This window comes from Cydia pomonella, chromosome 1 (assembly GCF_033807575.1).
Source record: "Cydia pomonella isolate Wapato2018A chromosome 1, ilCydPomo1, whole genome shotgun sequence".
NCBI classification, from domain to species: Eukaryota; Metazoa; Arthropoda; class Insecta; order Lepidoptera; family Tortricidae; genus Cydia; species Cydia pomonella.
This window is the reverse complement of record NC_084703.1, coordinates 22,193,065-22,206,767: the sequence shown is the minus strand read 5'-3', so window position 1 is coordinate 22,206,767 and position 13,703 is coordinate 22,193,065. Positions and strand designations below refer to the sequence as shown.

General features: G+C 35.0%; 1 protein-coding gene across 1 annotated transcript in view; it reads left to right on the top strand.

Annotated features, from left to right (window-relative positions):
- Positions 1-530: 530 nt before the first annotated feature.
- Positions 531-13,703, top strand: part of LOC133527480 (DNA-binding protein D-ETS-3) — a 109,871-nt gene continuing 96,698 nt past the window's right edge. Inside the window, exon 1 of the mRNA XM_061864514.1 lies at positions 531-1,910. The gene's annotated coding sequence lies outside the window, so the exon portion shown is untranslated. The remainder of the gene's footprint in view (positions 1,911-13,703) is intronic.

Below are 13,703 nucleotides of genomic sequence, written 5' to 3'. Positions count from 1 at the left end.
ACCACCGCTGCCTATGGGCGCTTGCAATTTTAGCGTTACGAATATGTTATTTTCTAGCATACTCATAAGTGAATAATAAATACAAATGGCCCTATAAGTAACACTCCTTCGTCACCACGCTAGAATTTGTTTAAACATTTTTGAATACCTACCTAACACCATTACATTACATTTTTACCTATTAATTACTTTTTTAGTTACTTACTCAAAATAACGCGTAGCAAAGAATAATTTATAGCTCTAATACCCCTTAATTATACCATCTGAATGCAAAAGGTCGTGTCATCCAACACCATTAAATGGATTTGTAAAAATCACGAAGTCGAGAGCGCTTAAACCTACATTTACAGCGCGAGAGGCGGCGAGATAGCCCCGCCCTCGGCGCACTCTCATTGAGCTTCGCTAATTACCTACCACTGCTAAAGTTTGCACGTATATACCGCTTCTTTTGGCTTACCTATTACTAAAATATATAGTTACTTTTAACTCTCCAGGGTCATTATCTATATAAGCTTTATAAAAATGTCAGGTTTTAAAACACGTGCGCTCTGTGTGTCTTTTATTCACTGCTTTGGAGCGTAGGTAAATACAGGCAGGTTTCTTACTTTGCTAAGTCCGACAGTTCCTACTGTCCGATATTTTTTATTATTTTAAGGTTGATGCCTCTACAGCAAACTATACAGTGTGGAAAAAAATTATGGGCCCTGGAGGGAAAGTGTTTTAAAATATTAAGTTTGCTCATTTTACTAAAAGGAATCATTCTAATATTTTTAAAAAGAAACATTTTTTTTATTCCGCTAGTCGATCATTACACATAATGTTGATGTTATTTTTTTTCCAAGCAACACTCAAGTCATACACCCGTCTAGCTGTCATACCTACAACATATCCATAAAATCGAATATTTATTCCAAAAAATCTGAATACAGTTTGTTTCTTCTTAAAAAAATAGTGTTTCATTTGAGTAAAATGAGTTAGCTTAAGGTTTTAAGGCACTTTCCCTCCAAGGATTGATTTAATCAACCCTGTAGATATGTGTTCAAACATACCTACTTACAGCATCTATCAATCTGGCAAATTAAGGGGGTTTTGGCAACTAACTTGTTTTAAGACAGAAATAATTTGATAACCATACATGTGCTAACGTGGAGCACATTCTAAAGATTTTATGCATAAGATATTGATATATGCATTTTATATACATGTGCTCAATAAAGATACTTTATTACTACTAAGAGGTTATAATATTTTTATTACTATAAACTGTCACGTCTAATATTGATATATTTTTTGTCCTAAAATATTTTGCTACATCACTTTAGTATTCGTGTCCCGAGTTAGCACACGCATAAGATATGAGCACTATAAAAATCACTAACGTTTATTCCAGCCATTATTTTCACTGTGTGTTGGAAAATGTTGACTTGATAATATTGCCATGCCTGTAGCCAATAATGATAAGTGTTTTGTGTGATGCTCAGAGCACAATCAGTGGGTCGGTGCGACGCATCTGAGGCCTTACTACCCCGAATCCTCCCGGTCGCATCTCCCCCGGGGTGATAATCCGCGCACGCGACGCAAGCTCCGCCCGAGGGCGTGGCCGAGGACTTCCGCAGCACTCCCCCGCACATCCCCCGCCCTCCGTCTCCGACGACCGGACGAGGCGCCTCGCTATTATCCCGGCTTCCTGTCCGCGAACGCTCGCTTGCACCTCCGATATATTGATTTGTTTATTTTTTTTCCCGCGCAAACAACGACAAATAAGACGGACGTAGCACTTCCGAGTGGCCTCCCGTGACGGTAAAATCGGACGCTGGCGCGGCCGCCGGCCGCGACGCCGCGAGATGGACCGTGTGCAGAGTGCTAAGCCTTCACCTAGTGCCAAAGATGGAGCTATCAATTAAGTAAAGGTGAGTCACTTTAGGTATTTTTTTAGTCAACCAACAAAAAGTACCATAAAAACAGTTCAATATGGCACTAAAATAATATATGGTTAATATTCTCTCATCTCATCTCAAGACAAATTGAATGAACGTAAACACGGTAAGAATACAGAGTCTAAAAGGAGTTCCGTTAACACTTAAATCGACGGACTAGATACTTATCCTGAGTGAATCCTTTTCGAGGCTCAATAGTATTAATGATTCTGGTTAAGAAAACATGCAAAAAGAAGATCATGTTCAGTATTTCGGACGTTGTCGATGTAAGGGTTTAATTTATGGTCTTTATTACTTTATCAGCAGTTCTAATTTACCAAGTGGTCATTTCCAAAAGCAAATTCACTAGTTACTACAAAATAATACTCGAATTACTCTTGATGCGCTTATAATATTTGAGGAGTTCTCTTCATTCCTCCAGAATACCATCATCTTATCCTAATGTGATGGCAATGGGTTCAACTCTAAAATACATAAAATTTACCCTTTAAAACAAAAAAACTCACCACACTAGTTCGTAAAGTCTCCTTTATTTTTCAAAAATTGATGAGTTGTATTTATTCACAAAGGTGTAAATATTGTTTCATGGAAATGTTGAGTTGTTTCTTTATGGTGGCTGGTAGAATTGACATTTAAGTGATGCTTTTGAATGTTAAATATTTAATAACGTTAATTTGGATTTGGACGTGGTTACTCACCGAGGCGCAAAATACCCAATTGAAGCCCTGCCAAAGAGCTATGGAGCGCAGCATGCTAGGAGTAAAACGGATTGACCGAGTCCGCCCTTCTACGCTGCGTTCAAAAACCAGCATTACTGATGTTGGAACTAAGACCGCCAAGTTGAAATAGGACTGGGCAGGCCATGTCTGCCATCACCAAAATAGCCATGATGTAGGTACCGCACAATGGGCGAAGAGCAGGCAGGCCCAGGCGGAGATAGCGGGATGATCTGGACGCATGTCTCAACGGCTGGCAGGAGATTGCTTAAAACCGAGACGGATGGAGATCGAAAGGGTAAGCCTTTGTCCAGCAGCGGGACACCATATAGGCTATTAATCCGTAATGTTTTGCATTTAATATTTTCCTCGTGTTGGTATGGTGATAAATTTTGTGTTTCAGTCAGTAGCAAAGTGCCATGAAACCCTCGCAACACTCAAGATTATACTGTAAGAATTTTGGAATTTTACGCTTGCTCGGGTACCAAAATTAGGTGAGAGTCAGAATGGCGGGTGTACCTAAATAAAATTAAATGAAAACCATACCATATTTTTGTACCTAATTTGTACTATTTAGTACCTCCTTTAAAAAAAATTGTACCTCACGGTACTAAAAGTTATCACCAAAAAACAGGTCACCCGCCATCCTGACAGTCAGAATGGCGGGTGTACTTTATTACGCTATGTTCCCGTGGTTATTGATAAATTCTATAAAAGCCAAATTTTTGTACCTTTTTTGTACCTTCATATTCAATTATAATACGAGTCATTTTATTTTTGGTTTCCAAGTTTTACTCATTTTATATTTTGCTTGCTATTACAATTTTGCAGGCGTTATAATTTTTCAAATTATCGATTTCATTTTTAAGAAAAAACGCTAAGGTACAATTATTTTTATTACGCCAGGATTTAGTACCTTTAATGTTTAATCTGTTAAGTTCAAATAACTCGGTAAATCATGTCTTAAAAAAGGCTAGGCGCCAATTCAAAGAAATCTTCCTAAGAAAAATCATTTTTAAGACATGATATTCTGAGCTATCAGAACTTAACAGATTAAACATTAAAGGTACTAAATCCTGGCGTAATAAAAATAATTGTACCTTAGCGTTAAAAAAGGCTAGACGCTAATTCAAAGAAATCTTCCTAAGAAAAATCATTTTTAAGACATGATTTACTGAGTTATTTGAACTTAACAGATTAAAAATTAAAGGTACTAAATCCTGGCGTAATAAAAATAATTGTACCTTAGCGTTTTTTCTTAAAAATTAAATCGATAACTTGAAAAATTATAACGCCTGCAAAATTGTAATAGCAAGCAAAATATAAAATGAGTAAAACTTGGAAAGCACAAATAAAATGACTCATATTATAATTGAATATGAAGGTACAAAAAAGGTACAAAAATTTGGCTTTTATAGAATTTATCAATAACCACGGGAACATAGCGTAATAAAGTACACCCGCCATTCTGACTGTCAGGATGGCGGGTGACCTGTTTTTTGATCATAACTTTACGTACCGTGAGGTACAATTTTTTTTAAACGAGGTACTAAATAGTACAAATTAGGTACAAAAATATGGTATGCTTTTCATTTGATTTTATTTAGGTACACCCGCCATTCTGACTCTCACAAAATTAGCACAACAACTTTATCCCCTTGTACAACAAATAACTATTCCTAATCCGTCCTGCCACCATGGCCGCGTTTCCACCAGAGATGTGGGAGGATGTGTACCGAGGGATGTGTCGATAGAATCACTTCATTTACCTATGCTCGCTCAGCGTGAAGTGATTCTATTGGTTCTTAACAAACACATCCCTCGTTGTGCATCCTCGCACATCTCAAGTGGACACGCAGCCTAAAGTAGTCGATACATATTTAAAAAAAGCAGAGAACAATCGTGAACCCTGTCTTTTTTGAAGTCTGTTAATGTGTGGACCAGTGGACCCAATAAACAGTTTAAATGGTGGTAAGATACCATGCATTAATCTGATTCTATTTTTAGATTAAGGTGCCTTAGGTTCAGAAAGCGGAGTTCTCGAAAAATCTTTATCGCTTTTTTATTATAGTTAGATAATACTCTTGCCAAACATTTATTTAGCAAACTTGAGCATTTTCTCGAGGGCTTCAGAGATTCTAATCCTGATTTTTTGACTTTCGCTCAATAGAAAAAAATCAGGAACATAGGTCTCAAACGCACTTTAAAAATTAGTAAGGGCCGTTTGCACCAATCACTAACCCGGGTTTAACCGGTTAAACCAGGAGTTACCATGGTTACCAGTACAATTTGACACTGGGTTAATGGTTTAATTTAATCGGTTAACCCCGGGTTAGTGGGATGGTGCAAGTGGCCTAACAAGCTAAAATATACCTCGTACATATACTACACGCTATATTCAAAAGGCATGTTAAATAACGTATTTAAATACTATATAAGTAAAAATCTACACATTGGCATCATCTGCTCTATTGATGCTGACTGTACAACAACCCTACGTTAGCTAAGTAAACTTCTGTTTCGTTCTCTCTAAAAAAATTTAGAACGATAAACATACATAGATGTTACATATAACATTCCAATAATACGAGTAGATATTGTTGCACTACCGATACCGTTAACCTCCATTGAAAGGAAAGAGGGGTTAGTAAGTTATGTTGTATTATAAATGCAAAAATGACTCTGTATCTTACCTCTTGAAGCTTAAACCGCTGAATCGACTTAAATGTAAGGTGATATTTGACATGGAGACAGGCTCTTTGAGGGTTATAGTAGATTTTTAACCAAGGGATGAAAGACATCCAATTCTGTTGAAGTAGTTCGAGACTAAAATCGTGCCTTTCCCCCGAGTTACACTCTACTTCTCATTTCGAATACGAAGAAAGTAAAATACGGTATGCGCATTTAAAAAAAGACGGCTAAGAATAAACTTCAGTAGTATTTCTTGAGAGCATTTTTAATTAACAATTTAGGTAAAAACATTGTTTTTAGAACAACAACAACCCACTTTCAAAGCATGAGAAATGAAAAATGTTTGTATCGCATCATCGTTCTGTGCATATTAAGTCACGAAAAATAGCTAGTTTTGTTACAGGTATTTGAGCGGCTATTAAGAAGTCACACACCGTTTTAAAAGTAATTGGTTATTATTATCACCAATGTTATCATCCATATAAATTTCATTAAATTATGAACTAACAATTACTTTAAGTTTAATTATCAACTTAAAATTAACAACAAAATGTCTATGTAAACCACACAGTAAGATTTTTTTGAGTACGGTTCGGGAAAAGGTTTCCTTGAAGAGGGAAATATACTACACGATCATCCATACAAAAAGAGATGAAAACGCTTTTCCACTTCTTAATATTTTCAATTCTCCATGATTTTTTAGTACGTCATTGACACAATGAACAACTAGGTTTTCATTTTTTTTTCCAATATTTACGAACCTAATTTTTTTTAAAGCAAAAAAATTCAGTCTAGAATATATACGCTGAAGCGATCGACATCAAAATCAAAGTGATTTGTTAAGATTTAGTGGAAAACGTTTTCTCCCGAAATGGAAATTCATAGAAAAAATAGGATCTAGGATCGCAAAGCCATTATTCTTCCCTCTTAATTAGGTATCTGCTCATCGCGTTACTAGATATCAGTGTAACCGATTTAGGTTTTAATTTATATTTTTATTCTCGACAAGTAAGAATCCCAAACTACCTAAGAAGCTAATGAAATACAACAGAGAAGTAGGCCCCTGTATTTTTAGCTTCGTATCTATCTATTGACGTCACGTCGTAGCACAATGCAATCAACTTAAAACTACCTAATATGTATACAATTTGTAGCACTGAGTAATGTAAATTAATATTGATTGTTACAGTATTGATGCCATAAACACGTTCATATTCAAACATCTCTCAAAAACATTTTAGAAATATTTAGCGAAATAGAGCCTAACTAAAATATAATTCACAAAGTAGGGATTTTCCGTCCTATTTTTTTCATTTTGAACTGAAAATCTATATCAATAAGTTTCATTGTGCAGGGTCTATAGAACAGTGTCCTATGTAAAACTATTAGACCTATATCCTTATCATATGGCTCTCAGGTTTCAAGAAACCTGATGTTGCCCGGCAGAAAATGTTTCTGTTCCTTCCACCTGCTTTTGAACTTCACTTAGTCAGGTCATAAATTCTGTCAAAAAGGTTTTGACTAATAAAAAAGCTGTAGGTGTCTTTTTTTTGTTTTTGTAAGGTCCTGGCAGAATATCAGCGATGTGGCTTGCCGCGTCATCATGCTGAGCCAGCGCCTATTCTCTGCCACGACACATGGTTTTGCATTCAAGAATTGTAAACTAGTTTTAAGAATAATTCTAAGCTGCATGTTCTTCTTATTGTCTATACCTACCTACCATGTATGTTGTGGAAACGAATAAAGTTTTTATCTATCTATCTATCTATCTAGGTACATATCCCTTATTATTCGTACATACGGTTTAAAACCTTATTTAATGCTGAATCACTTACAATATAATTTCATGTAATTTGCTGTCTCAGTTTTGCATAGTTCTATGTAATATGCAGAAAAATGTTGTAAAATCATGCAAAAAGTACGCGTTCTGTTCACGGTGATTTTGATCTCTATTTATTTAATTTTCTTTTGCACATGGTTAAATCTTACATAAAACAAAAGCCTTTTATCTTTCTTAAAATATGTAATTCACGTGTATTGGTATTGCCCAATTGCAACTGCACATGTTTTGCCAAATCTACTCATTGGATGGCAGTCAAAAGTTAGCGTATCACTGAAAAGTAACACGTTTTTAAGTTTGAAGGGTATCAGCTGAAGTACAGACAGGTCGGAGTACAAAATGCTGGTAATAAAATAACGTTCTAATAACGTAGGTTCATAAAAATAAACAATTAAACCTATTTTATTAATGTGACACTGGGTTTTACTCCCGTTTGTAAAGTATAATTTTTCACAATGCAACTGCGTATTCGCGTCTAACTAAAATCCCAAAGTAAACAAGTAGTAAATAAAGACGCGATCTATATTTTAAAATAATTATATTACGTTTTGATCAGTATAAAACAAGCTTTCAAATTATGGCTTTTTTTTTTTTTTATTAAAGGCTCTGTATTACATTTTATCAGTCAAAACCTTTGTGACAGAACTTATGATCTAACTAAGTACAATTCTCATTCATTCGCCGTCTAAAAAAATCACACCTTTTCATAAATCGGACTTAAGTGGTTGAGTAATTGCAATATCAGGATTGATTTTTATATTAATCATTTTAAGTATGTTTAATTACCTTTATATTGATAGATTTCAATCTTCACAGTTTGACGAATGTATGAGAATTGTAAGAGGAAACTCAAGGAACTCGTGGGGAAGCTGCACCATTTTCAGCCTGGCAAGAACAGGTTTCTTAAAGCCTGGTAGCCTGCAAGAATCAAAAGTCAAAACACAATCCTAGACCCGCTGCACTAACATGTACGTATACTTTCCTATTCGTCGCTTGGATAAATGTTTGTACATCCTCATTAATTCATAAATGCTGCTGAAAACAAATAGCATAGCAGCAATGCCGACTATACCGTAAACACCAAAATTACATTATAGATCAGCAAGTTCACTCTGCACATGTACAACGAGTGCTCGAATGCAATAATTAATTCCATGTTGATTTATGCGAATATTATTCAACCAGTTAGTATGTACATGCTAGCCTGGCACCAGCGCTGCTGAATTTATGCCTGTATGGTAATACGCGGTGATGTTGCCGCGAATACATTTGCCTTCCTAACTAGCAGCACCATCATATAAATCTTGTTATCTTTTTTACAATGTTGACCGTTGTTAGCCAATTATTTTTAGTTATATACACCGGCGCCGTGCTTTTAGAATTTACGTTAATATCAAGGGTACCTAAATTCCTAAGATTAAAGTTAGCTAATTTCTCAAAATCACTGATATTATAATTACGAAAATAAAATAAAGCGACAGTTATTTTTTAAATATTAAGGCTTTTGCGAAAGTGTAAGCTTGCATTATATTATTCATAAGGTTTCTCTACGAATTTCTGCACGATCTGAAATAAAAAGAGTTGCAATTGCCTTGGTCGACCTTAATAAAAGTGGCAACAGGAATGTGCCCAACATATAATATTATGTATATTCATAAGGTTATATATATAAATTCGGGTTTTAATTATTGAAAGGCTTCCATATTGAATAATTTCCCAGAATAATAACATAAATAGAATGTACTGTACAGTTTTTTTTCTTCTTAGAAATGTACCGTTTTAAAACTGATATTTTAGATACAACTTTACTTTGATGAAAGTTATTTAACTTCTCTACGATTTAATTTACCAATATTTCTTGATACTCTCTATTTACATAGAAACAAGTGTAAGTTAAGAGTACAACACTATATTATACTTTAGCTCATTTAGCTTTAAAACTCAGTCTGGGTCGCAATTTCTTAGTTTTTACACCTCTACAAAAGTGAATAATTGTGAACATGTCTGCTTTATATTATAAATCATATACCTATATAAGTATTAAGTACCTGCTTATTCTACTTAGGCAGTTAAATATCGGGACCTAACGACACTGGAACCAGCCAACAGGCCGATTATTAATTTTTCGTCGAATTTGGTGGGTAAATGTTCTCTACAAACAAAAACTAATTTTATAGCCCGCTTCGAGAAATCAGGGAGCATAAATAAAAAAGATTCTGACGAATGAATAGCAGGTTGTATCATAAGGTATTAAAATTACATATTTACGGCGAGGGCGTACATCTATAATAGAATCCTGAGCGTAGTGAGGGATTCAAGTGTGTTACGCCTAAGATGGAAATATTTTTGCTACTATGTGACACAATGGTTTTCACATCACCTCATGATGATCATCAGGAGCGAATTATTATGTTTAAAAATATTATTTAAGATAAAAAAAATGTATGCATAAAAATATGAAAAGGACACTCTTTTCATATTTTTATGCATACAATTTTTTTGAACATAAAAATGTTACTTTGATTCCTCCTAGCAGTGAAGAAATAACCGCGTACGTGATGTGAAAAAAGCACTTACTAGAAATTATAGGAAGCCAATTTGTGAAGTAATAATACTTCATATATGAGTATCACTTAGCTTTGTTAGCTTCCAATACTCGTACTGCACTCATTTATCATTTGAATATAGCTAAATTAGGTACCATCATTAGAGTTAGACCAAGCTAAGTTGGCAGCGATTTAGATAGCCCAGGCTGTGCAAGTGTTATTTTAAATATTAAATTTCTTTGAAATTATGACGTATAAATAACACTTGCACTGCGTTTGCTATCAAAATCGTAGTAGACTTGTCTTGGTCTGACTCTACATGAGTAAACAGAGAGTTTCTCATCATTAGTAGAGAAATATCAGGTTCAGATAAGATAAGAGGGTAATTAGGTTGAGATTTCTATTTATTTATTTATTCGTATGGCATTATGATTATGAGTCGTTCTCCAGATTAAGATTTCTATTATGTTAGGTACTTGCTAGTTTTTAACATATAGGGATGCTTAGTCTGTTAGTTTGTTTCGTACGAGGTTGTGAAACACAATTTAATTATACTAAATTTGGCGATGTTGTAGCGGACATTTCTATTTCCGTTCCAGTTCTTCACGAGTAGGTATTGATTCATCTTATTAACTTTGACATTTGAAGTTATCTGACCTAGTTACTGGTAAAATGCAGCTGGTATTGACGCTCTCCGAACAAAGAATGTGTTGCATCTGTCGTGTACAACAACGGGACCGTGGTTGCGTGCGGGCGTGAACGACTGCAAGCTCGAAGAGTGTGCCAAGTTAAACCAACATTACTAGCCGTAATGGAGCCATAACCTAATAATAACATGCTTAATACATATCAACTCTTTGAAAATTCTTCCGTATTCATATTGTTTCTGAATAGGTTGATCTTTTGGAATAATTTGATTTTTTGGTACTTTATATCTTCATAGCTTGTTATTAAATCTACCGCTTATTACTATGTATTATGTAAACTATACGTAAACGTAAACAATACAAGTTTATTTGAAATTTTAGAAGACAGAATATAAAAACAGTTCTTGAGCACATAGGAAAATGCTATAAATAATAATTCTACTGCGGCAACATTATTACGTTACACCGATTAATACAGGGGTAGTTGCGAGATAACATTATACTGTTGGCAACACGGCAGTTTTAGCAAGTGGTGGCGCCATCGCTCGAAAAGATGCCGCCATACCTGTGACCTATGCTCGGTAAGACGAGACGGTAAGACCTATGCCACTTTTTGATGGATAACAAATTTAACACATATGACACATATCAGTAAAATAATAACAAAGTCAAATGGCGTTCTAAAAGTTTTAATCATATGTCAAAATATGGCAGTAAATTTACTGTGGCTACAAAGTTTACAATGACAATTTACCTCTATTTCAAATTCTATTTGGTAATAGTTAGAGTGACCATACGGGAAGAATCTTCACACTACTTTTTACAACAAGTATTAGCGTAAAAGAAACAAATATGAGATTTCTTAGCTATTTTTGTTTAATTTGTAGGAGCATCTTTGTTTACAAAATTGAACTAGTGTACGTAAGTGTTTCCCGTTTTTGGCAAGATTCATTCCCAGGTCATTGTATTATTTCTTTCCAGCTGTTCTATACATACCTACATTCGTTTTATAAATCGTTTTGTACCAGAGTAAATTCAGGGCATAATAAATGTGTAAGAGGCAGAAAGTAAAATCCCTACCCGGGACGATTTCGCGCACGATTTGCCTCGTGATAAGTTACTTCTGTTAACATTTATTCCGCAGTCATTTTGCCCTCCGAAACTTAAGGTTTTGTTTCTAGTAACTTTGCCGTAGTAATGTATTCTTCAGCAGCGTTACACTGTCCAATTCTTGGCTATACTCGTACATTGTAGCGTAGTCATCATCTCCGAGGAATACGGATGCCACTTTTTACCGCATATAATAAGGTAATCTAGAGACTTCCTGCGACAAAGTGGCGCGAGCCATTACTGCGCGCTGATGCTCGTGAGCGATCAACTACTTCACTTCATTTTATACTTACTCACACTTTGGCACGATAGTATGTATATAAATTAATAAGCCAACCTAATTTTTAGGGATGTAATTCGGAGTAGATTACCTATTGGGCTAAGATCTAAGATTATTATTATCGCAACTATCAGTTCCATTTTGACGCAAAACAATTAAATCATACACACGTATTTTGAACCAAATATGATGCTTTAACTCAGTTTTAAACCCGACCTGAAATGAAATAACGATACAATAGTACCTGATGAGATCATTTTTAGGGTTCCGTAGTCAACTAGGAACCCTTATAGTTTCGCCATGTCCGTCTGTCTGTCTGTCTGTCTGTCTGTCCGAGGCTTTGCTCCGTGGTCGTTAGTGCTAGAAAGCTGAAATTTGGCATGGATATATAAATCAATAAAGCCGACAAAGTCGTACAATAAAATCTAAAAATGTAATTTTTTTAGGGTACCTCCCCTACACGTAAAGTGGGGGTGAAATTTTTTTTTCGCTTCAACCCTAGAGTGTGGGGTTTCGTAGGAAAGGTCTTTCAAAACTAATAGGGGTTTTCAAGAAACATTTTTTGATAAAGTGAATATATTCGGAGATAATCGCTCCGAAAGAAAAAAAAAATCTGTCCCCCCCCCTCTAACTTTTGAACCATAGGTCCAAAAAATATGAAAAAAATCGTAGAAGTAGAGCTTAAGAAAGACATTAAATGAAAACTATAGCGGACATGATCAATTTTGCTGTTTTTGAGTTATCGCAAAAAGTTTTCCCTTCATAGTAAAAAGACTTACTTTAATTAGGTACTGATTATGCAAATTTGCCTATTTGTTTAACTCGCGTGAAAGGTACCGTTTCATCTCTTGGTTAACAATTTACTATACTTTAAGCTCCATTTTAGCTTATTGTTGCGGAGAAGTAACTACGGAACCCTACACTGAGCGTGGCCCGACATGCTCTTGGCCGGTTTTATGATATATGTTTAAATAAAAAAGTTAGGTACTTCAGTATTACTGATGGTTAACTGATAGATAATTCCTTCTGGCATTAGGTCCACCTTTCGTAGTTTAGTGTATTGTGCAATGATACAATAAATAAATTATAGCTTTCATTACTTTCTAGATCATATAAACTTGCTATTTCTATTTTTTAAGGTGCAGTAAGTTCGCGTTCTTCTCTCACTCTTATTGAGCGTAAGCGGAAAATGCGTGCTCAAGAGTGCGGATATCATGTTTTTTTTTTAATTTTTGTGATTTAAAAATAAAATAAAAGTAATGGCTGTGTTTCCCCAAGCATAATACTTAAATATTGCTCATTATTAGTAATAATTTCCATACGTTGAGCTTTTGTGCAAAATTTATTATAGTAAGTGGATTTTAGACCTACGTTCGTGAATTTATTCTATCAAGCGAAAGTCAAAAACTCAGGATTCGAATCACTGAAGTCCCTAGAGAATGGCCTCAAGTTTGCTAATTAAAATTATGGCAAACGTTATATTCAATGATATGCATTAGAAACAATGTATAGTACGCCAAATACTCGCTGATTGTGACGTACGTTATGTAACATAAACATAATTTCTATTACCCACTTTCTGACAATAAATGTTGTGTACAGTCAGCTGCATGTATCGAGAGAATCGTCTCATAAATGTACATATTTGTATTTGGAGTAATGTGATCCAAAAAAGCGCCTACTGCGCCTTAATCCTTTTTCAAGGCACATGGAACCTATGCGAAATTGTGTGATATTAGAATGGCATGTCATTCAAATATCGTGCATTTCACTCGAACTTGTCCGGATACGTATCTATTGGAGCGGCCGTGACGCACGATAAGTACGATAACCAAATAACCTAAAAACGTAATTTGTTTTTAATAATCGCTATTTTTTTTAAGTATAATGGAAAATCGTAACGCAAATACGCTTCAAGTATTCGTAAAGCTTATTT